General features: G+C 36.3%; 1 pseudogene; it reads right to left on the bottom strand.

Annotated features, from left to right (window-relative positions):
• Positions 1–14,387: 14,387 nt before the first annotated feature.
• LOC115504850 lies at positions 14,388–16,043 on the bottom strand (annotated as a pseudogene).

The following is a 16,043-nucleotide window of genomic DNA, read 5'->3' as shown; positions in this document are numbered from 1 at the left end:
AATAGAATAGAATAGAATAGGAGTGGAACACAAAATAGTGCTTCTCAGAACTGTCATCAAGACAAGGAATGGTTCACAGCCAAGAGGAGGTTATGGAGACATAACTGCTAAATATATTATATTCTGTATGGGATCCTTGAAAAGAGATGGCATTAGGGAAAAATAGAAAATGTGGATACAGGATGAACTTTAGTTAATGATATTATATCAATATTTGTTCATTACTTGTAACAAATATACCACCCTAAGTTAAAATTTTAATACAGGAAACTTGTAACAAATGTACCCACCCAAATGTAAAATATTAATACAGAAAACTGGGTGTGCAGTATATGGGAACAGTCTTTCCTACTTTTGGAATTTTTCTGCATATCTAGATTGTGCTAAAAGTAAAATTTTATTTAAACACGTACATACACAACTAGAAAAAATAAATATAGAAACAAAGTACCATTTGTCATGAGTTTATATACTATTTTGGGAGATAGATTATATATCTGTTTATATATCTGGTATATATGTGGTTGCGTATATATTTACACAATGATAAATATTAATAGAAAAATAACAGAAGTAAAAGAAAATGACAAGGGTGCTATTTCAGATAGTTTGGTTAGAATAGACCCCTTCAAGGAGGTAAAATCTAAATTAACTGAGTCGAAAATACTATCTCAGATATAAAGTAAGAAAGGAGAATGTCACAGTGGGAGTGATCAATCCTGTCAAATGCCACTGAGAAATCTAGAAAGGTGAAAATTTAGTACCAACTTCTGATTTTTGACACTGTTGGAAAAGGCAGTCGTGCACAGCCTGCTGACCCTTGCATGGTTCCATAAGGTTGCCTCAGGCCCGGAACATTTTTTTTTTTTATGTGGAGATAAAAATCCTTCACAGCTTGTGCTGGGCATATTGCTTTGTTTGGGAATATCTTTCTGTATTCCGGGTTTGATGTGTACATCTTTGTTCTTCTTAAGGATGTGTGTCATAGGGCACCTGGCCAGCCTCGGTGCTATATATGTTCCCAACAGAGAGAGAATGGGGTTCTTCACCTTCAGCACAAGAGGTCACCGGGGACCAACGCTTACTATTGAAGTTGAGCTTGATGTGTCTTCTCTATGCAAGGAAAGCATCATTCCATCCAGTGCCTGTGTGAGTCATGCCTTTCTTGGTGACCCCGACATCTGCAAACCATACAACCAGGTGACATCTACCTAGAGGTAGATATTGTTATGCTCTTTGCTTTCCTTCATACAGTGGGGCGCCTCTGTCGGAGGTGATAGTCAGTGTCGCAGCTCGACAGATGTTAAGTGTGTGAATCTGGAAAGAGTGTTTAAAGCAGAGTATTGGGGGCAATGACACGGCCGATAAGGGCTCCAGGAAGAACTGGAGGTGAAATGTGTGGAAAACAGTAGCAGGGTAAGCTGAATCATGTAAGGCCTAATCAATTAGGGCCATGTGTTTTACACATGAAGGTATTTTTATATCATCAGCAACGCCTGTTTACAGTGCAGATTTCTAAGACACCACCAAGAGTGTTTCAAAGCAGTGCTGTTAGAGATATGAGTATTTTTATTTTTTAATATTGATTGATTGATTGATTGGTTGATTTAGTATTTATTTTGACAGAGAGAGAGAGAGAATGGGCATGAGAGGCAGAGGGACAGAGACAGAGAGTGAGAGTCCCAAGCAGGCTCCACACTGTCAGTGTAGAGCTCTACGTGGAGCTCAAACTCACGAACTGTGAGATCATGACCTGAGCTGAAATCAAGAGTCAGACAATCCACTGAGCCATCCAGGCACCCTGGGATATAAGTATTTTTCTATATATAACTGTAAGCCACTATATTTTTATTTTCATCTATTTCTTTAAGACTACTGTTTATGACTTAATAACCCCAGGATATGGAAAATACATTTTATGTGAAAAAAAGTGGATTTAGCTGAACTGCTGGGAAACTATCAGATTGGTGAAAGAGAGAAAACATTAGATCAGAATATGGTGATATGAGTTGGGATATAGGAATATGAATTAGATAATAGCTATCTAGAGTAACTGATAAATTGAAATAAAGTAGACAGAAAAATAAAGAATGATCCTTTATGGCTAGGCCAGAGTAGGATGACTCTTTTAGCAAGATTGTATACTCTGGAGTATTATTAGTTATAGAGGAGAAACTCTTTTTCCATCTTAGGTATGTTCACAGTAAGCTTCCTTTGCAGCATCTAAGTGAAGAAGGAGAGAAGGCAGCGGGATATACAATCTTGGAATTCAGAAACGAGGTCTGGACAGTGATGGAGGCTCCTGAATGTTCTACATATCGGTTGTTATTAATACACTGGGAAATGAGTTTGCCTCATAAAGATAGTACAGTGAGAAGAGAGGATAATTTGATATAAATGAGCCTAAGAAGAACTACCCAGATATTTTGGAAGAAGGGCACAAACAATAGGATTCTGATAAAGATAATAAAAATGTCAGGGAGAGGAGAATCGTGAAAGATGCTTTTCAAAGATCAGGAATAGTCAGTGCAAAACACTGTTCTGTGATTTAAAAAGATAGAGGTTGTTAATGTCTTTGGTGAGAACTTGGAGTGTGCTGAGATGTGAATTGAGTCTATGTGTCTGTCTATCTATCTATCTATCTATCTATCATCATCTATCTATCATCTATCTTCACCTATCATCTTTATGCTTGGGGAATAGTTGCAAATGCACGTAAGATTACTCTTCCAAGGGATCCAAATTATTAGCTTGCTAGAATCACCTACCTGTCTCTTCCTATCTTCCCTGCACCAGTTGGATTAAAATTCCCTTAAGAGTAATGACGTAGGGACTCCTGGGTGGCTCAGTTGACTGACTGACACTGCCACTGACACTGAGTCAGTGTCTGACTTTGGCTTAGGTCGTGATCTCATGGTTTGTAGATTTGAGCCCGCATGGGGTTCTTTGCTAACAGCTTGGAGCCTGGAGCCCGCTTCGGATTCTGTGTCTCCCTCTCTCTGCCCCTCCCCACTCACACTCTGTCTGTGTCTCTCTCTCTCAAAAATAAATATATATATTTTAAAAAGAGTAATCACTATATGTTTACTGTGTTGATATCTGTCCTCCTCTCCACAGCAATTTACATATAATTGATGTTCACATCTCTGGCCTAGTTTTGTTACTATGTACAAAAATATTTATTTATTTATTTATTTATTTTTTAAATGTTTTTATTTATTTTTGAGACAGAGAGAGACAGAGCATGAGCGGGGAAGGGGCAGAGAGAGAGGGAGACACAGAATCTGAAGCAGGCTCCAGGCTCTGAGCTGTCAGCACAGAGCCCCACGTGGGGCTCGAACACACAGACTGTGAGACTGTGACCTGAGCTGAAGTCAGACGCTTAACTGAGTGAGCCACCCAGGCGCCCCTGTACAAAAATATTTAAAAACAGTATAGGGTAAAGCCATAATATTGTTATTAATTGTTTTATTACATTCACTGGATTCAATTACGTTTATATTATTTATATTAACCAGATGATCTTCAGAACACTCTGTGTTGATACATATGTTCAGACAACCCATGAATTAGAAAACGAAACAGTTCATGCAAAACGTACTTACTATGAATGCAAAATCCTTTAGATTATCAATAAGAAAATCAGGGAGTACTCTTTAATTATTCATGCGTTCTTCTTATCTAGTATATTTATGTAATGTTTGCTATGCACGTTTAGTGTTAACTTAGAGTTAATTTTGTTTTAAATGGATCATTTAATTAAGTTCTTATGCAAAACATATGATGTGGCTACTATTATTCCCACCGCTTGACAGAAAAGGGAAAGAAAGTAGAGTAAGATTAAACCAGATGCCAATGACCCAATCACCCTTGTTGTCTGCTCCTCACAAATTATGCTTTTTAAATTGCCATTCTTCTGGTCATTCATTTTCAGTTCTTATATTGCAATGCTTATTTTTTGAGCAATTGAACATTTGACTTTCTACATATACACAGATAATTTGCAAAAATGGCATGTTAATTGTCAGAGTGTATCTACAGCCTAAGTGTGTTCAAACAGAAATATTTTATAAGGTTTGCTAATAACATACTTTAAATGTGTTGTATATTATTGAAAGAATCTTCCACATGATATGTGGACTTAATGATTTTATACATTCCCCCTCATTGTTTAAAAATCATAAAAACATGCTATAAACCTGAATTGGTCAATTTGTCTCAGTTCTACTTCTTTTATATTCAATTGCAGAAAAATAGTTCTAAACCATGTGGCTGCTCAAAGAACGTGAAAACTTGTATTCTATTTTGCGTCCTCTTCTGATAGCAAGCTTTGCTTTTTGGTTTATGAAGCATATTGCAGTATTTCAAGCAATGGATAATTGCAAATTACTAGCAGCAGGTGCACAGCCTATTTACTTACTAGTTTGTAATATAAAAAAATACATTAAGAAAATGGTTAATTTATTATCATTCACTATTCTCTTATATGAATACGTATCATGACATTTTATGAGAGATAAGAGTTTCATTTTTAACTTGTCATTTATTTAACAAGCCGAAATATTCATGATGATTTCCAAGAATAAAAGAGACGACATATATATATATATATATATATATATATATATAGTGTCGTGCCTGGCACGAAGTAAAAACTAATGAATGGAAGCTGCTATATTTATGGTTATGATTCAAATTAACAAACTATAAACTATTAAATAATAAACACACATTACTATAATACATTTTAAATATTTACTTTTTTATTGGTTTCATCTCTTCCTGCCATCACCTCAACTCAGCAGGAAAAAAAACCTCAAAGCCTTTAAGATATATGAATATTAATTTGAACAGAGAACAAATAAAATACTGACATGCAAGAATGCTGTTTAGAATGGTAAACAGAATAAAGTAAATCCTCTGTGATTTTTTTCCAATAATCAAGGTGCAGATGTATTCTAATGGGTTCAAGGGTGTGAACAAATAGGGGCACAAGTATGATTTCTGGGTGTGAGTGTGGGGGTTTCCCATACCACCAAGAAGCAATTCTTAGATGTCAGCAGCATGTCTAAGAATTCAACTCAGTTTTGACACAATCTACCCAAAGATAACATCAGATTCCACAAGTAAAAGATCAGTGCCACAAAGCTGACCCCCACCCTCCCCGCCACCCCAACAGATTTCAGAAGCCACTTCCTGGCCTAGGTTATTACCTGTGCTTCTGCCTGACTGGCTATTAATCAGATGTTCCCACAAACCCCTCCCTTGAGTTTCATTAATTTGCTAGAACAGCTCACAGAACTCAGAGAAACATTTTACTTACTAGATCACTGGTTTACTGTAAAAGGATACAGGAACTCAGGAACAGCTAACAGGAAGAGAGGCATAGGGCAATGTATGACAAAAGGCATGGAGATCCGTGCCCTCTCCATGTGCACCATTCTCTTCAGATCTGCATGTCTTCAACAACATTGAAGCCCTCTGAAGCCAGTCCTTTCAGATTTTTGGAGAGGCTTCATTACATAGGCATGATTGAATAAATCATTGCCCTTGGCAATTGATTCAACTTCCAGCCCTTCGCCCCCCCCAGGAGACAGAGGGTTGGGAGGAGACTAAAGTTCCTGCCCTCTAATGGCAAGGTCGGGTTTTCAGGCCCGCAGCTCATTTTTAGGTGGTTCCAACATAACAAAACCAAGCTCATTAACATAACAAAAGAATCTTCATAGCTCTAATGATTCAGGAAATTCCAAGGGTTTTAAGAGCTCAGTACCAGAAAGGAAACAAAAAACAAATATATACTTCTTATTATAAGTCACAATATCACATGGTATATCTAGATTAGTTGCAATTGGTAATTTCTTGTCTACAAATTAATCTCTTTTTCTTCTGGTTTTATTGAGAAGTAATTTACACATGTCACGGTGTGAGTTTAATGTGTACATCATGATGGTTTGACTTACACATGATTGTAAGTGAAATGATTACCTTAATGGGTTTAGTTACCATCCCTCTTGTAAAGATATAATAAAAAGAGAACAAAGGAAACAATTTCTCCTTGTGATGAGAAACAGTTAAGATTTAGTCTCTTCACAACATTCCCATATATTATACAACACTGTTTTCTGTCATCATGTTGTACATTCCTAGTACTCACTTATAACTGGAAGTTTGTACTTTTTTTGCTCCAACTCAATAAAGCATATCAAACTGAAGTAAAATTATATTAGAGAGATAACCCAGACCTTCACTCTAATTATTTTAACATATCATCAAGTATTTTATTGTATTTCTTCTAATTTTGTAGCAAAATAAAGCATAATAGCAGTGCATTAAAATGTATGAATATGTTAAAGGCCAGTGAAGAAATTAACATTGAAAAGGCGGGCCTACGTGGGCGGACTCCATCTGGTTCTGTGTCCTTCACCTTGACCACGCCTCCTCCCCTTGAGTAACCTCCCGCTCACCCATTCAAACTTCCCAATCAAAACACGCCCGGCGACCTGCCTAACAGGATTCCGACCCTTCCCCAGCCAATCGGCTGAGGCCACAGCCATTACCTCACCAACTGCCCCTAGGCCCCAATAAAACCTTTGTCCTTTTGAAACTCGCTCTCTCTCCCCGGAATCTCACCGCTGCGGCGGTGCAGGTAGGGGATTGAGCTCGAGCTAGCTCAAATAAAGACTCTTTTGCTTTTACATCGGACTCAGCTCCCTGGCGGTATTTGGGGATCACGAATTCTGGGCATAACAAACATCTTTCTCATAAAAGATAACCCAAAACCTTGATCCTATACTCCTCCTATTCTGTTAGGTTTAGTTATGTATCACCCAGCATTTCTTCAGTGCTTTAACTTTCTATACTTTCAAATTCATTATTGATATTATACATAACAAGAACTTACCCTGTTTTTCTTCATCAGAAATTTTACCATTCTTTACCTTTTTTTCTTTCTAATATATTTGAGAATTACTTTGCCTAGTTCCACAAAAGCATGTTGGGGCTTTAGTGAAAATTACATTGAGTCTATAAATTAATTACTACTAACACCATAAGCCATTTTCATCAGTCACTGTAATTATTTTAATAGACTTGCAACTAATACTTTGTGTGGGTTTTTTTTTTTTTCTCTTTCTTTCTCTCTTCAATGGCTTCTCTTCTGATTAAGAAAAAAAAAAAGAGAGAGAGAAAAAAAAAGAAATCCTTATGATTTAGACAATAACAGAGCATCCAGGTCTGATTTTATTTCCTCCTCTTCCCTCTCTTGCTCACTCTGTTCCAGCCAAATAGTGTCCTTTGGTATTGTTTAAATATGTCACATGTCAGGAATGTTTACAACTCAGTATTTCTCTGCTTATATTTTCTTAGATAGCAACACTGAGGTAGTGTCCAATAATTGTATTTAATAGTTCACTCATCTGTAATGGTTTCTTCTCTACTATTCAGTTTTGGTTTCCTCCATGTACTATCAATATCTAACATATATATTTTACTTATTAATATGCTCATGATCTGTCTAATGTCACTAGAATGAAAACTACATGAGGTAACATTCCTTGTCTGTTTTATTCACTTTAGGATTTCCATGCTTATAACTGTGTCTGACAGGTAGTAGGCACTCTATGAATGGTTGTTAAATGAATGCATGCATGAATAATGAGGGTGAAAAGGTGTGAATGAATGGATACTGTCAGATTAAAAAAAAGAAAGTACCTAATATATAATGTGCTTGCAAAATGCTTTCATTAAAATAAGACTTAATATGAATTCTTTTGCATAAGATTAGTATATATGACCCTCTATAAAAGTGCCATTGAAAGATTAAAAATATTTTAAAGTAATTCATTTAATTGTTGATTAATTTATCTTTAATATAACAAATATCAATGGACTCTATAAAAATTATATGTTCATCAGGATATAATAATACTTAAATAGCATATATTTAATACACAATTATATATTAACCTGGAAAATTACTCTATTTTTCAACATTACTGTAGGCCTGAGTTTCCATGACCAGCTAACAAAACTAATTTCCTCTCTCTCTTTTCTAGCTGAAGTTAGTCATGTTTTTAGCAGCTTTATGGACAGACCTTCTTGGGGAGAAACTGAGGTCTCCTACCAAGAGACCAAGAGAAATAAGGAATCCAGGCCTAGAGCTAACAGCCATGGAAGGGAGTAGAAGGCGATACTCCAGTCCCAGTCAAGCCTTCAAATGACTCATTAAAAATTTTGCACCAGAACCAAGCAGCTAAACCACTTCATTTACAGACTACATAAAATAGTAATTTTTTTAAAATTTATTTTTGACACAGAGATAGAAAGAGAGGTGGGTGCTAGTGGGGGCACGTGCGTGTGCATACGTGTGCAAGTTGGGGAGGGGCAGAGAGAGAGGGGGACAGAGAATCCCAAGCAGGCTCTGTGCTCTGAATGCAGAGCCCAACTGGAATTCAATCTAATGAGCCATGAGATCATGACCTGAGCCGAAATTAAAAGTCGGTGGCTTAACCAACTGAGCCACCCGGGCGCCCCAAGATAATTTTTTAAGTCACTAACCTTCAGTAATTTGTTATACAGCAATAGATGATTAATAGACTATGTTATTACATATAAATAGTAATATCCCTTTCCATCACAGGCTAAAGTTGAAAATAAAATCTTTCCAGCATTGCAGATAATTGAAATAAAAAAATCACTCACATACATATTTGGGGTTTTTTTATAGGTGAAAAACAATTATACTTAGTGTGCTCCTATTTCTGCTTTAGATGCAAAATATAATTTATCAATAGAATAATATGCCTTCTCAGATTATTTTTATAATGCTCTCCATGGACTTGGAGGGACGGACAACAAAACTAAGTCATAAAAATGCAGTTGATCTTTGCTGTTTGTGGATTCTGTATTTTTTTTTTATATTCTGAATTTTTTTTTATTATATGAAATTTATTGTCAAATTAGTTTCCATACAACACTCAGTGCTCATCCCCAAATGTGGATTCTGTATTTGTGAATTCACTTACTTGTTAAACTTTATTTTTAACCCCCAAATCAAATCTATTTTGGGGGTTATTTTTGTGGTTATTCGAGGACATGTTCAGAGTAGTGAACTAAGGAGGAAAAAAGGACAGAAATGAGATGGTTCAACCCAAGTTTGAGATTCTAAAACATTTCAAGATTATAAAGGTTTAAGCATGACACCTGAGTTTGGATTTTAGGTCTCCTAGTTGTTTTGTGAAATCCTGCATATGTCACTTCTGCAGTGAGTTCAGTGTTCTGAATAGCAGGGTGGGGTAATATCTAGAGGATGAATTGCTAGGGTATCAAATCAGACCTATGCATGTATACTTGTTGGCATAATTCCTGGCACATAGTTCCATAAGTCAGTGTTGTTATTGTAGCTGTTAATACTATTATTATAATCTGCACTAAATTTAGGCTGTCTGTAAGACTGAGTTATTCCAAATGACAAGTAATATGGCCACATAAACTCCTCAGGATTTTAGAACAGATAAACAAAAACAAAGCACAATTAGTCTTCACCTCCCTCCTCAAGTAAAACTTATGTGACTCCTGTTTGCCAGAACATTCCAAAGAGAATGTCATAATTCTTAGGTTAAAAAAAATAGAGTAAAATTATTTGGGAGAAAACTAAGGAGTTTTTTATACTTGTATTTAAATAGGTGCCTCACAAGTAAACATTTTTATGACTACCAAACCCTCTGAATTTTTCATATTGTGAAACACATATATATTTCTCATACAGTGAACTGACTGTGTTGCAGTTGTCTTTTCCATTAGGGATGTTATCAGTGTCAATTTAACAAAATTAAGGGAAAAAAAAGGAAATACCTGTAGAATTATGACTCATGGGATCACAGATTTAAAAGGCAAAAAAAGAACTTAGAAATTTCACTGATGAATGAAAATCAGAGGGTAAGCTGGCATTTTGTCAAACTAACCCCATTCTTAATGCTGAAGCATCTTAATCTTTCATAGCACATTCAGCCAGAGTTTCATAAAAAGGCATTTCAATTTAATTTAAATTGGCTGAAACAATCAGATAGCTTTTTCTCTCCTAAATGACTTGCTTTTGCAATGGATGTAAAAGCTATTAGCTTTTTTTTTTTTCTAAAAGTAGGTATGAGGTATGAGGATTTTGTCTCTTGAGATACACTCTGATTATTAATAAAGAGGTTGTGAAAATTGAACATGACTTTCAGCCAACACAGTAACACAGACTTTGTTAAGTGACAAGTGACATTAAGAGCCCTTGAGAGGCAGGTTTCTGTCAGAGAGAGGAGATTCATGTTAGTGTAAAGGGAATAAAACATTACCATTATAGAGAAGTTTAATTTCATTTCTTACCTGAAGATTATAGTAAACTAAAGAGAATTTGTTGTTCAAGAGATTGTTATGACATCTGACTTTGTTAAACTCCTGTCTGACAGTCATAAAGAAATCCATGACCGTTTTCCGTTTTCTTCAGATTCTAGAGTTTCTTATTCAATTTTCAGCTCTAGTCTATGCCTCGTAATGATGACATAAACATCTCCATGTTGATTACCGACGTCCTTTCATTTATGGTGTCACAAAATTCTTAAACTCCACAATAATTTGATTGCACATTCTGGGGTCATGCCTTGGATCTTAGCATCGCTCAAAACTGCTGGTCTCTCAAATCCCTGGTTTAATCATAAATTTCTGTCTTCAGTCTTTCTAAGAACAGCTCCCTTTCTCTCCTCTAATGCCTGGTATTTCTGTTCTTCACAGCAGTTTCTGTAATTCTATAATCTCTAACTGAATTAAGATAATGTGGTCAGGAATTTCATAATGCATTTGCATTTGGAATCCTTTAACCTACCACAAATTCCCTGATATTTTTGCAGGAATAATTTTCAAACATTAGTATTCTGCATTGTTGGTTTTGAGGGTTTTAGGAGAAAGTAGAGAACTTGGTTAGTGGAGCCAACTATAATTCAATTTTTTTAAATTCTTTGAGCCCTTTCTTTTATTCAGGAATGATTAAATAAATCCATTCCTTATGTCTTACGAACATTGCCTATTCTTTCTCTTGGAGTGATTCAATTCTCACTTCTGTGAAAATGCTCTAAAATTGATAAGCTCTAACTTTGATTTTCTAATGAATTCCTTATGTACTGGTTCTATCTATCTATCCATTGTTGATTCATTAAATCCAAAAATTAAAAAAAAACAACACACCTACTCCCTTCTATAACCAATTTTTACTACACACAAACTAGTATATATTCTATATAATGTTTATGGGCAAAATAATCCATTGATCCATCCATTTATTTGTTCACTTATGCCATTATTTCCTTATTCAAAAATATTTATTAATCACCCACAAGTCAGGCAGTGACCTTGATGATATGACAGGAAGATAGATGAATAAGGCATATTACTTGTACTAAATGACTTAATAGCCTACAATAGAAGATCTGGAGGTAGATATTTAAAAAGCATCATAGAAAGTTTAGTAACAAAGCCCCAGCCAAGAATGTTGCATAATAAGAATAGAACACAGAATGCAATGTATAGAATAGAGAATGCAGAGTGAAAATAAATAAAAGAACACAATCATAGGCATAGATGTAGATAATATTTGTAGAATCTACTTGTAGAGAGTTAACTACATTTATCTAAATGATCAACAATTATTCCAGACCCAAACCTTATTTTATATATATATAGGCTGTCATTTGTTTCATAGCATTTGAATCTTCTTGTATGTTCCTCTAGCACTTAATATATACCTCTGTAGGTATCACATCTCACTGTAATTACAGATTTATGGTACATATCATTGTCTTCCATGATACAGGTTATTGATGTTAATGACATCATATTTGACTTTATATCTCAGTGTCTAATTCAACGTTTTGAACATATTTGACATCGAATTAATGTTGGCTGAAAGGAACCATTAATCTTCCAAGTTTCAATATCCTAAAGAATGTGGATTCTAAAGTCACCAAGACAATGGTTAGATGTTTGGTTCAGTTTATTTCTAGCACCATATACTTGAGCAATTATTTGAGCTCTCTTCCTCAGTTTCTTTCCTATACTCTGGAAAATGACCTACTTCTAAGATTATTGTAAAGATTAATTGATTTGAGCATTAACAGACCTTCACCATTGTCAGTGCAATATGAGATAGCTATTTTATTATGCACTTTCTTTGTCATTTTAAGTAACTTCTACTCTAGTTCACACACACACATCTATTTTCCCTGATCTTGTAATGGCTCTCAAATGGGTCTTTGTACCACCAGCACCTCTCTCTTCTAACGTATTGTTCACATACCCTATAATTCACACACTTGGACTGTATGGCTCAATGTGATTTTTCATATATTTATAAACATGTACAGCCATCAACACAGTCAATTAAAAAAAATTTTTTTACACTTCAAAAAATAACCCCACATCCTTTAGGTATCTATTCCCCACATCCCCGGTGCCCTCTCACCTAGCCATAATCGAGCACTAATTGACTTTCTATATCTATATATTTCCCTATTCTTTTACATGAATGGAATCGTGTAGTATGTGGTCTTTTGTGACTGGGACTAACTTCTATCAGCATAATGTTTTCAAGGTTCATCCGTGTTGTGGCATGTTTCAGTGTTTCGTTACTTTTTATGGTTGAATAAATTTCCATTGTAAGGATATACCATATTTTGTTTATCCATTTATCCTTTGATTGACATTTTGGATGTTTCCGCCTTGTAGCCACTATGAGTAATGCTGCTATAAATATTTATGTACAAGCTTCTGTATGGGCATATATTGTTATTTCTCTTGGGAATATATCCAGAAGTGGAATTGCTGGGTCATATGGTAACTCAAAGTTTCAAAGTTTGAGGAGCTGCCAGACTGTTTCCCAAAGCTGCTACATCATTTTGCATTCCAACCAGCAGTGTATATGAGTTCTGATTTATCTCGTCCCTTGCCAATGCTTGCTGTTATCTGTTTTTTTTTTATTCTAGTCATCCTATTCGTTTTAAAGTGGTATCTCACCGTGTTTTTTTATGTGTATTTGTTTATTTTAATTTTTTTTTCATATTTATTTATTTTTGAGAGAAACAGAGAGCACAAGTGGGGTGGGGCAGAGAGAGAGAGGGAGGGAGACACAGAATCCGAAGCAGGCTGCAGGCTCCTAGCTGTCAGCACAGAGCCAGATGTGGGGCTTGAACCCACAAACCGTGAGATCATGACCTGAGCCAAAGTCCTACACTTAACTGACTGAGCCACCCAGGTGCCTCAATATTTTTGTTTTTGTTTTTGAGAGAGAGTGTGAGTGGGGGAGGGGCAAAGAGAATGGGAGACAGAGAATCCCAAGCAGGCTCTTTCAGTTCAGAGCCTGATGCAGGGCTCGAACTCACAAAACACAAGATCATGACCTGAGCCAAAATCAAGAGTGGACGCTGAACCAACTGGTTAACCAACTCTTACCCAATCCAGGTCCCCCTCACTGTGGTTTTGATTGGCACTTCCTTGATGACTAATGTTGAGCATCTTTTTACGTACATATTGGCCATTTGTATACCTATCTTCTTTGGAGAAATGTCTATTCAGAACCTTTTCTCATTTTTAATTGAATTATTTTTTCTTTATTACTGAGTTATACAAGTTTTGGTATATATTCTAGATACTAGTCTTTTATTGGATATACTATTAGCATATGTTTTCTCCGATTATGTGGATGGTCTTTTCACTTTCATCATGATCCTTTGAAACACATCAAACCAAACAAAAGGTTAAAAATAATTTGAATCAAGTCCAATTAATGTATTATTTTCACATCCATGTACATTTACTTTAAATTGGAAAATTAATACAATAAGCTTTAAAACAATCAAAATTGAAGCAAAAAGAAAAAAGCCATCTGATTCCAGGGTATCCAAGTGGGTAAATTTACATAGGCATTTGAAATTCACACAAGGAACAATTGAAAACAACAGTAACACCCTTCCTGTCTCTGATAGATAGGTGTTGTCCATCTGTGCTCCATGTGTGCTCCACACACTGTAGCAAGGGTGTGGCCAACACTGGGCATTCCTGCATGGAGACCTGCCATACTAAAAGGGTGACCAAAGCTAGGCAACACCTCTGTGACCCAGAAGGATGTTTAAATGTTGTGAAGGGGAAGTGTAAATAGTTCTTTCCAGATGTAACATAAAGGTAAATAAGGAGATCTATGAAACGCGTTCAAGAGATTTTTGGGAATGCTGAGGATGTAATGTCTAATGAAATTAGACAAAGTTCCCAAAAATACTAAATCCCAGCTTTGTTCAGCTGACAGCCAACCACAGAGTGGCTCCTTTAAAGCGATAGAACATTTAGTCTGTGTGGGGTTTTTACTTGGGATTTTCCTCATTAAACTTCTCAGAGGTGCTCACTCTGGTTTTATCCACAGGTTAAAATCATCTTTGGTAAAGGTGAACAAGAAATACCACATTGTCCTTAAAACATGCCAGCCAATACGATGTGGCATGGTGATAATAAAAGCCAAGACATGGTCAATGAATGTGCTTGCAGCTTTGTAGGTAAATGCCTTCCAAGGTAGATGTAAAACTGACTTTATCTTGTAATTCATAAAGCTGAGGTAATGTAAGACAAAGGCAGAAGCATATTCCATCAATTGACAAAACTGATAATTAATCGAGAATACCAACTTGTATTCTTGAGATGCAGGAGCACATACATAGCACCTCAGGTACACACAGGGTACGGTAAGTGTGACATGACCTGAGTATCACATTCCTTGGTTTCCCATTCAGGGTCACTGCAAGCGCCAAACTGAAATTCAGGTCTTGGGTCTCTCCAAAGAACGGTCATTTCCTGTCTCTAGTTCAGTTGCTATAGTGCAATGCCTGCTGGGATTAGGACTCGCAAATTCATCTTCTCTTTTAGAAGGAAAAGTAATGTAACCACGGTGCAAAAGCAGAGCCAAATCATTGCTTTGGTGGATATTGCAGTCGTGCTCTTGTTTTCCTTCAGAAACTGATGTCATTTTTTTGAAGCCAAACAGTCGAAAAGAAGATGAAATTCAGTCAAAAGAAGGTCGAAGTTGGTATCTGTAAAAATTCCTTTCACCTCATCAGCAACTGTCTTTGAAAACCCTAACTGCTACAAGGAGAACATAGAATCTTGCTCATGAATCCTGAAGGATATTCTCCCCAGTGAGATCTTTTTGAGGACACTGTGACAGGTAGCCCAATAGTAGGATGATTTATGATCATCAAATCCTTCACTTCATTGCTCAGCTGAACTATGAACAGAATAGGGAAGTACCATACATTTTTTTTTTCTAACTGGATCATCTTAACCTATCCATGCACATCAGCAGGAAGAGAGAACTTATCAAAGACAATGTCATCTGCCACCAAATTTAGTGTTATTCTTGGTCTCTAGTGAAAAACAGTTTCATTCAAGGCATTTGTCCACTTCTTTTCAACTTCCATTTGCTGTGTAGCAGGTCCCCCAAAGAGCAGATTGATTGCTTTGGGTTTTGTGATTGTGCAAGAAATAAGAGGATTTATAAGGTGCTTTCCCATTACACTAAAAATACTTCCCGTTACACTAAGATAAATTGCCAGCTTGATAGAGAGCAATGTAGGTATACAGCATCCCCTTATTTCTTGTTTTCTTTGGTTCAGAAACATGAACTGTCTTACCACATTTGGACTCCACATCAAAGTCTTGCATATTCAATACCAAATAGGCATTATTCTCAGCATCGTGTTTGAACCTGTGGTGGCATTTACAATCGGCTGATATTTGGGCCTCCTGGTCAAGTAAAGTTGGATGGAGTTCTGTTACAGGCACATGGGAGGGTGTAGACATGGCCATCCCTGGGGAACACACTGCTGAGCCACAAAGGAGCTGCAGTCACTTCACAAGTTGTCTCAGCTACTGGTTTTCCCCATCCCACCCCCCCATCATATACACTGTTACTGCTGCAGAAGAACCAAAACCTTGGGTATTGCTGTTGACCTCTCCGGGCCCTGCAT

This window comes from Lynx canadensis, chromosome F1 (genome assembly GCF_007474595.2).
Source record: "Lynx canadensis isolate LIC74 chromosome F1, mLynCan4.pri.v2, whole genome shotgun sequence".
NCBI classification, from domain to species: domain Eukaryota; kingdom Metazoa; phylum Chordata; class Mammalia; order Carnivora; family Felidae; genus Lynx; species Lynx canadensis.
The sequence above is the reverse complement of the archived record's forward strand: the minus strand, read 5'-3'. Positions and strand labels throughout refer to the sequence as shown.